Source organism: Lactuca virosa, chromosome 3 (assembly GCF_052849685.1).
Source record: "Lactuca virosa cultivar CGN04683 chromosome 3, Lactuca_virosa_CGN04683_v6, whole genome shotgun sequence".
NCBI lineage: Eukaryota > Viridiplantae > Streptophyta > Magnoliopsida > Asterales > Asteraceae > Lactuca > Lactuca virosa.
The window spans coordinates 296,037,479-296,044,611 of NC_136428.1; positions in this window are offsets into that span (position 1 = coordinate 296,037,479).

A 7,133-nucleotide genomic window follows, 5' to 3' on the forward strand; every position below is an offset into this window, starting at 1 on the left:
CAGATTGAGGATTGTGAGTTGGGAGTTCGGAACACGTTCCAATATTTGGTTCATGCTTTTCCTTGGCATCAGATAACAAGGCTTAGGGAACCAGGTTAAAGGTCCAATTAGAATTCAAGTTCAGTTGAGTGTTAGGTCGAGTGCGTGTTCGACCCGGTATGGACAGTGTTGTAAGACTACGGGGGTAGCCGTAGCATTCACTAACAGTCAGATAGTATGGAAAGTGTTGTAAGACTACAGGGGTAGCCGTAGCACTCACTGGCAGTCAGATAGTATGGAAAGTGTTGTAAGACTACGGGGGTAGCCGTAGCACTCACTGGCAGTCAGATAGTATGGAAAGTGTTGTAAGACTACGGGGGTAGCCGTAGCTATCACTAATAGTCAGTTAGCATGGAAAGTGTTGTAAGACTACGGGGGTAGCCATAGCATTCGCTAACAATCAGATGGTATGGAAAGTGTTGTAAGACTACGGGTGTAGCCGTAGCTTTCACTAATAGTCAGTTAGCATGGAAAGTGTTGTAAGACTGTGGGGGTAGCCGTAACATTCACTAGCAGTCAGATAGTGCTAGAATGTGGTAAGTCTACGGGTGTAGCCGTAGCATTCATGAGGTTGGCAGATAGTGATAGAGTGTTGTGAGACTGCGGGTATAGCCGTAGCATTCACTAGGTTGGTAGATAGCATGAGCGTGTTCTTGGAACGCAGGAGGAACAGTAGTACCCACCGGTTCGGGTATAGTAGTGAGAGCGTGGAAAATCCATGGATTGTTTTATGGATTTCCCCAGAAGGATTAGACCTGGTTGAGCCAGTGATAAGACTGTAGGAACATCGCTACAATTATGAGATCAAGGAAGCAATGGATTGCTTAAGGTTGATTGTGATATAAGGCTACCATTGGTCATGTAGCAATCACTTTTAGCCGTGGATTTGGTGACTTCGGGATTCGACGCATGGACCCAATCGGTTGGATCAGGTGGTTGTTAGAGCCATAGTGGTAAGATAACTAATGAAACTATTGACAGACAAGGATTTCGTTTAGAAGTCGCGTGTAGCGACTGCGTGTGAGTCTTGTGGCTCCGTAATTGGGTTGGAACCCGGTGTTTCAGATGACTGACAAACGAATTGAGACCAGGGAGGTCACGGTAGATTCTGGAAAGCAGCCATGTGGCAGCATGCGGTTTCGGGTAGCTTCAGTGTTTTGGCAGTATTAGTATTAGCATTTCAGAATTTCAGGTATGGATGGGTAACAGATTGCTTGGGTTATGCTAAGTCACTTACAACGGGATTTTCTGAGCCTTGGCCAAGTATTAGTGATCTGCAAGGATAATGGGGTCTGTGACTCTGTTTTCTAGTGGGAACCTCGAGTTATCAGGAGTTGAGTAGTCAGTTGAGAGACAAGTGGACTGGGTTCAACGATAATGATTCAGTATGGGTGGTCTGTCAGAGAGTCTGACCATCTCGAGACTGTAGATTTCAGGATGAGTAAATGTGATAGATGCAAGGAATTCGTTCACCTGCGGATTTTAGGGCCTTGCGAAGGTTGGTCACGGTTACCCTAGGAAGGCTAGGGTGTGCCCAGGGTTATGGCCATATTACTAGAGTGGTTTAGCGGGTGAAGAATTGTAAGGAATGATTTCGAGGACGAAATCTAACTTAAGTGGGGGAAAGTTGTAACGCCCCGTTTACTAAATAAATAAATAAATAAATTAATGAATGAATAGTAACCCTAAAATCAATAATTATATAGCAAGGTGTTGGATTCGAGGAGTTAATTGGCACAATTTAGAAGTTGGGGGTTAAAAGTGTAAGTTCCGGATTGGTTTTGTAAATATTTATGAAGGTAGGGACTACTTGGTCAATTATTGGGACTTAACTTGAAAGGATTTTAAAGACTAAGGGCTATTTTGGTAATTTCAGATTTCATTTGAAAGGAAAAGAGGTGGAAGGGCTGAATATGTCATAATTGAGATATTGGGGGTTAAAAGGGTAACTTTTGGACTGGATTTGCAAAGAAATTCAAAAATGGAGGGTTGTTTGGTAAGTATCGTACATGACTTGTAATGAATTTTAATGCTGAGGGTTAAAAAGGTAAAATATTGGATTAAATTTGAAAAGATCTTATAGGGAGGGACTAGACTTGTAACTATCCAAAAGTTTTAAAGTGGATGGGGTTTATAACCCGCCACCCTCGCCATGCCAAACCCTAACCCTAAGGATTCATCATCCGACACTTACACTCTCCATCCTTCATCCGTTACCTCCTAGCCGCCATTGAAGACGGAGATCGTCGGAGCCAACCACTCTCTACGTCGGAAAGAGAGCACGGCAGTAGGAGGAATGGTGGCTGTTGTGAACCGTCGAAGCCCAGCCGTCATTGCCGCCACCCTACCTCCTTGCTTCTCCGACCACCGAGCCACCACTGTGCCACTCCGCTGAAGACGTAAGCCACCACCGCCAACCGTGGATACCGGCGAGACTGTGCACTGCCGTATCCTCCTTTGCCGCCGACGACAAGTCTGTCGCCTGCTGCAACGCCGATGCAAGTGCCGCTATCTCCGGCCAATGGTGTCGCTTTTGTTGTTTACGTTGAAGACGAGTGTCATCGATTCATGGGTTTTCTATTTTCTGGTGTGTGTTGCTGCGTGTTTGGAAACCAAAAGAAACCACCGCCACCACCGTGAGGTGGTGGCTACCATCGTAAAATCTTCACTGTCACCGCCGTGAGCCACCAGGTGGGTGGCTGGAGTGTATTCTGCAATTTGGAGTGTGTGTGTGTGTTTTGTGTGGCTGGAACACCAAGGAAGTCACCACCACCACCGTGAGGTGGTGGCTGCCACCACGTGCCACCGTCGGCCACCACTAGGGTGGTTGTGTGTGTGTATGTTTAGTTTAATGTGTGTGTGTGTTTAATTGGTTTTTTTGTGTTGTATGTTGTAATTGGTAAAGGAATAATGAAAAGAAACTCATAACCACCACCGTGAGGTGGTGGCTGCCGCCTCCTGCCGCCGTGTTGGGTGGCGGTGTGCTTAGTTGTGTTTGGATTGCTTTTGGAGTGCTTGGACATGATTGGACTAGAACCCTAACCACCACCGTGAGGTGGTGGCCGCCGCTGTGAGCCGCCGTTTACCACCACTACCCGAGGTGGTAGTGGGTGGTGCCCGACTAGTGAACCCTAATGGGCCTAATGAAACCCTAATTGATGTAAAGATTCAGTTTTGGCGCTATTGGGCTATGATTGGGTTGGAAACCCTAATTAGGGTTTAGAAAACCCTAATTTTGGATATATGGGTTATGGGTTGTCGGGACCCGTATTTTTAGATGACCGAATTAGGATTATGGATTAAGCCGACCACACTACATGATTGATCCGATAGATTGATGGACTTAATGGATTAAGTCCTTAATGGGTTAAGTGAGAAACACTTAACCCTAATTGTCATTTTATGTGAAACCCTAATTTCACTTGGGCTTTGAGTTGGGCCTTCCTATTGGGCTTTGGTGATTGGGCTAATGATGGGCCATCCAAGAACAAGCAAATGGACTAGAATAATTTAATGGGCTTTAGGGTAAGGCCCATGTAAGGGGTTTGGGCCCAATTTGGAAAATTGGACCATAGATGGGCCATAATTGGGCCTTTATGATTATGAGATATTGGGCCATTAGAAATCCCAAATGTTTGGACTGGACTAAATAGTTGGGCCTTAGAATAAGACCATGTAAAGGTTTGGGCCCAATTTGGAAAATTGGGCCATATGTTGCGCTTTGACTCATATTTGAATTTTGGGCCTTTGGATTGGGCCTTGGACTTGAATAAAGCTAAGTTAGGGGAAAAGTAGTATTTACCCCAAGTATGTACTTATGGTTATATGTTGGAACCTAATTATTAATTGGATGTTATTTTGATGTTGACGGATCGGGAATCTGTCATCCAGCAGCTAGAGTCTTCGTCTGCGGGACTTCAGCAGTGTGAGGTGAGTTACCTTCCAGTAGAAGTGGGTCTACGGCCACAATGCCGGCCCACTAGTAGGAGTTGGTTGATAGATGATTGTCTTTGTGATAATTATCTAAGTTTGCTACTACCTGATATGTTTTCTGTGTTAGCATGATATGATGTTATGTGATAGTCGTAGTTGGGGGAATAGTCCTCGGTTACCGGTTGAAAGATACCGAAGGGGTCGTCAGAACCCATGCATGCCTAGCAGTATGTTTATGTTATGTTATTATGTGGTAGTGATAGGGGGTGAAATAGTCCCCGGTTACCTGTTGAAAGATACCGAAGGGGTCGTCAGAACCCATGCATGCCTACCCGTATGTTTATGTTATGTTATTATGTGGTAGTGGTACGGGGTGAAATAGTCCCCGGTTACCGGTTGAAAGATACCGAAGGGGATGTTAGCTCCCGGTTACCGGTTGAAAGATACCGATGGGGGGGTTAGCTCCCGGTTACCGGTTGAAAGATACCGAAGGGGAGGTTAGCTCCCGGTTACCGGTTGAAAGATACCGAATGAGAGGTTAGTTCCCAGTTACTAGTTGAAAGATACCGAAGGGGAGCCCAACTCCCAGTTATGCCAGACAGATATCGGTTGAAAGATACCGAGGGACAGGCATTATGTGGTATGTGGTATGATGGGAGACTCACTAAGCTTACGGTTTACAGTTTTGGTTTCAGGTACTCGTTTTCAAAGGAAAGGAGCCGACTCGATCGCAACGCATCACACTATGTTTTCCGCACATGAGATCTTTGGGATTACACTCTGATATGGTTTTATGATAATATGTTTGATTTATTGACACTTTGGTTTTGACATTAGTTATTATTATGAATGCTTTTATACTGTTGGTTTTATAATAACTTAATTAAAAATGAATTTATGGTCTGAAATTTTGGGATGTTACAATATTCCTTGCACAAAGATATTAGAAAACTCACAACAGTCCTCAGATAAAGGACTGCTTGTACCCATATAACTAATGGAAAATTTATCAGTTAGAAAATCATCATCATTTATTTTAAAATGAACCACTTCCTCTTCAAAGTCCATTGAAATCGTGCCATTAAAAATATCTATTTTCATTTTTGCAGTTTTCATAAATGGCCTACCTAAAATAATAGAGTTTGTATATGATATGTCCAAATCACCCATGTCCAAAATTTAAAAATCAGCGGGAAATATCAAATTATTCACTTGGACAAGAACATCCTCCAGTACACTTTTTGGGTGTACCGTCGAGTGGTCAGCCAACCGAATAATTGTCCTGGTCTTTTTTAAAGTTCCTAATTTTAATTTTTCAAAAACAGAAAATGGAAGGACATTGATTGAAGCTCCTAAGTCAAGCACGACTTTTGGAAAATTAAGGTCACACAATTGACAGGGAATCGAGAAAACTCCCAGATCCTTATAGATGGTATTTATTTCCCATGTCGTGGCGACCAGTTTTTGGTAAGTATATATTTCAGACTTTTAATCGGAATTAGAAGACTAGGAGCAGATAGCTGTGATAGATAAGCGGAAAAATACCTTCTAAGAACGTTGGAAGTTAGAAGAAGATTGGAGATCAAGCTTTGAAGGGTTTTTAGAGGAAGAACATCATTAGATCATTCGATCTCATTGTTTCCATAATTGAAAATTTGGGTTCGGTTCAGTGGTAGGGGGGTCTGTTGGGGGGGGGGGGTGTGACAACCGTAAAATTCAATTCAAAGTCAAATTCAACAAGTCAAATCGGTCAAACTTAACTAGTACTTGTATGTTAAAAGTTATTCTATAAAAATGTGCATTTGTATGTCAAGAATTCAAGTGTCTCGGGAATTTTACGTGTTTATCAATGTAAAACCCTAAGAAGGGAGTTAAATGCATCAAAACACGTCTATGGACCCTTTTGGGGACTTAAAACAATCATAAATGAAGCATAACGGGGTTCACGAACCTTGCATTACGAGATTATACAATAATAATGGCTAAAATTAAATCTCTCCCAAATCTCTCTCAAAATCTCTCTCACCTTTTTATAGTCATTCCGGTCATCCCGACCCTTAACTTGGCCAAAAATACTCAAAACGGGAAGTTATATTGAAAAACAGATAAATAGGGCCGAAACCCCTAGGAACGGAACCCTTAGGGACCGAACCCTAAGGAACCGAACTCACCCCATTTAGGACCGAAGGTCCCCTCTGAGAACCGAACTTAGCCTTTAGGACCGAAGTCAGCAGTCTCGGACCGAACCTCAATACACCCGAAATGAACCGAGCCCTCGGTCCATTTCGGTTCCCTGTCACCTTCGGGCCCGAACCTCCCCTTCGGTTCCTTCTCCCACTTTCGGTCCTCACCACCAAAGAACCGAACCTCTCGCAGGTTCGCTCCTTATGTCCAGTTTTCGACTACTTTCGCCTGTTAAGCCCGTTTTTTACGGGGATTTTTCACCAAATTCATATTTTTATCATTTTAAACTCCCTAAACTTATATTTTATTCATATCTCAAGGATTTATTAATTATAAATTATTATTTTACAATAAAGAAAATAGCTTAGAATATCAAGTGGGTCAAGTGTGCCCACTTTCCTTCCATGTGTCACCTCCTCATTAACCAACCCTATCCACATCACACAAACCAATGCAAACATCCTTTCAACTTTGCAACTTGCTCCAGCAACATCTATATAAAGAAACCCCTGGAATAACTTCTTGAATTCCTTGATCATTTCCTTCACCATCAAATACTTACACCTTTCTTAGCAAGCAAGAGAGCCTCGTTTTCTCTCTACTTCCAGCCACTTTTTGGAAGTGTTCTTGAGCTATTACTTCACTCTTTGGTAAGTATTTCATCTAAACTCAAGTGTTATTCCATGTTTTCATAACATCCTTGAATCATCTACACACGTTTTAACACTGAAAATCGTTCTTAGGATCATCCAACGATTCACGTGTTCATCAAGTGTTCTTGACTTGATAATCCTCATCTTCAACCTTCCACTCTTCAAGAGATCACTCAAGGTGAGTTCATACCCCTACATTTTCCAGTTTTCTTTAGTTCTCAGGGGGGGATACAAGTTAAAACACCAAAACATATTTTAAACATAACTTGACAGCTTACAACAGAAAAGTTGTGACATGTTTACGAACTGTTTTATCCGACTTAA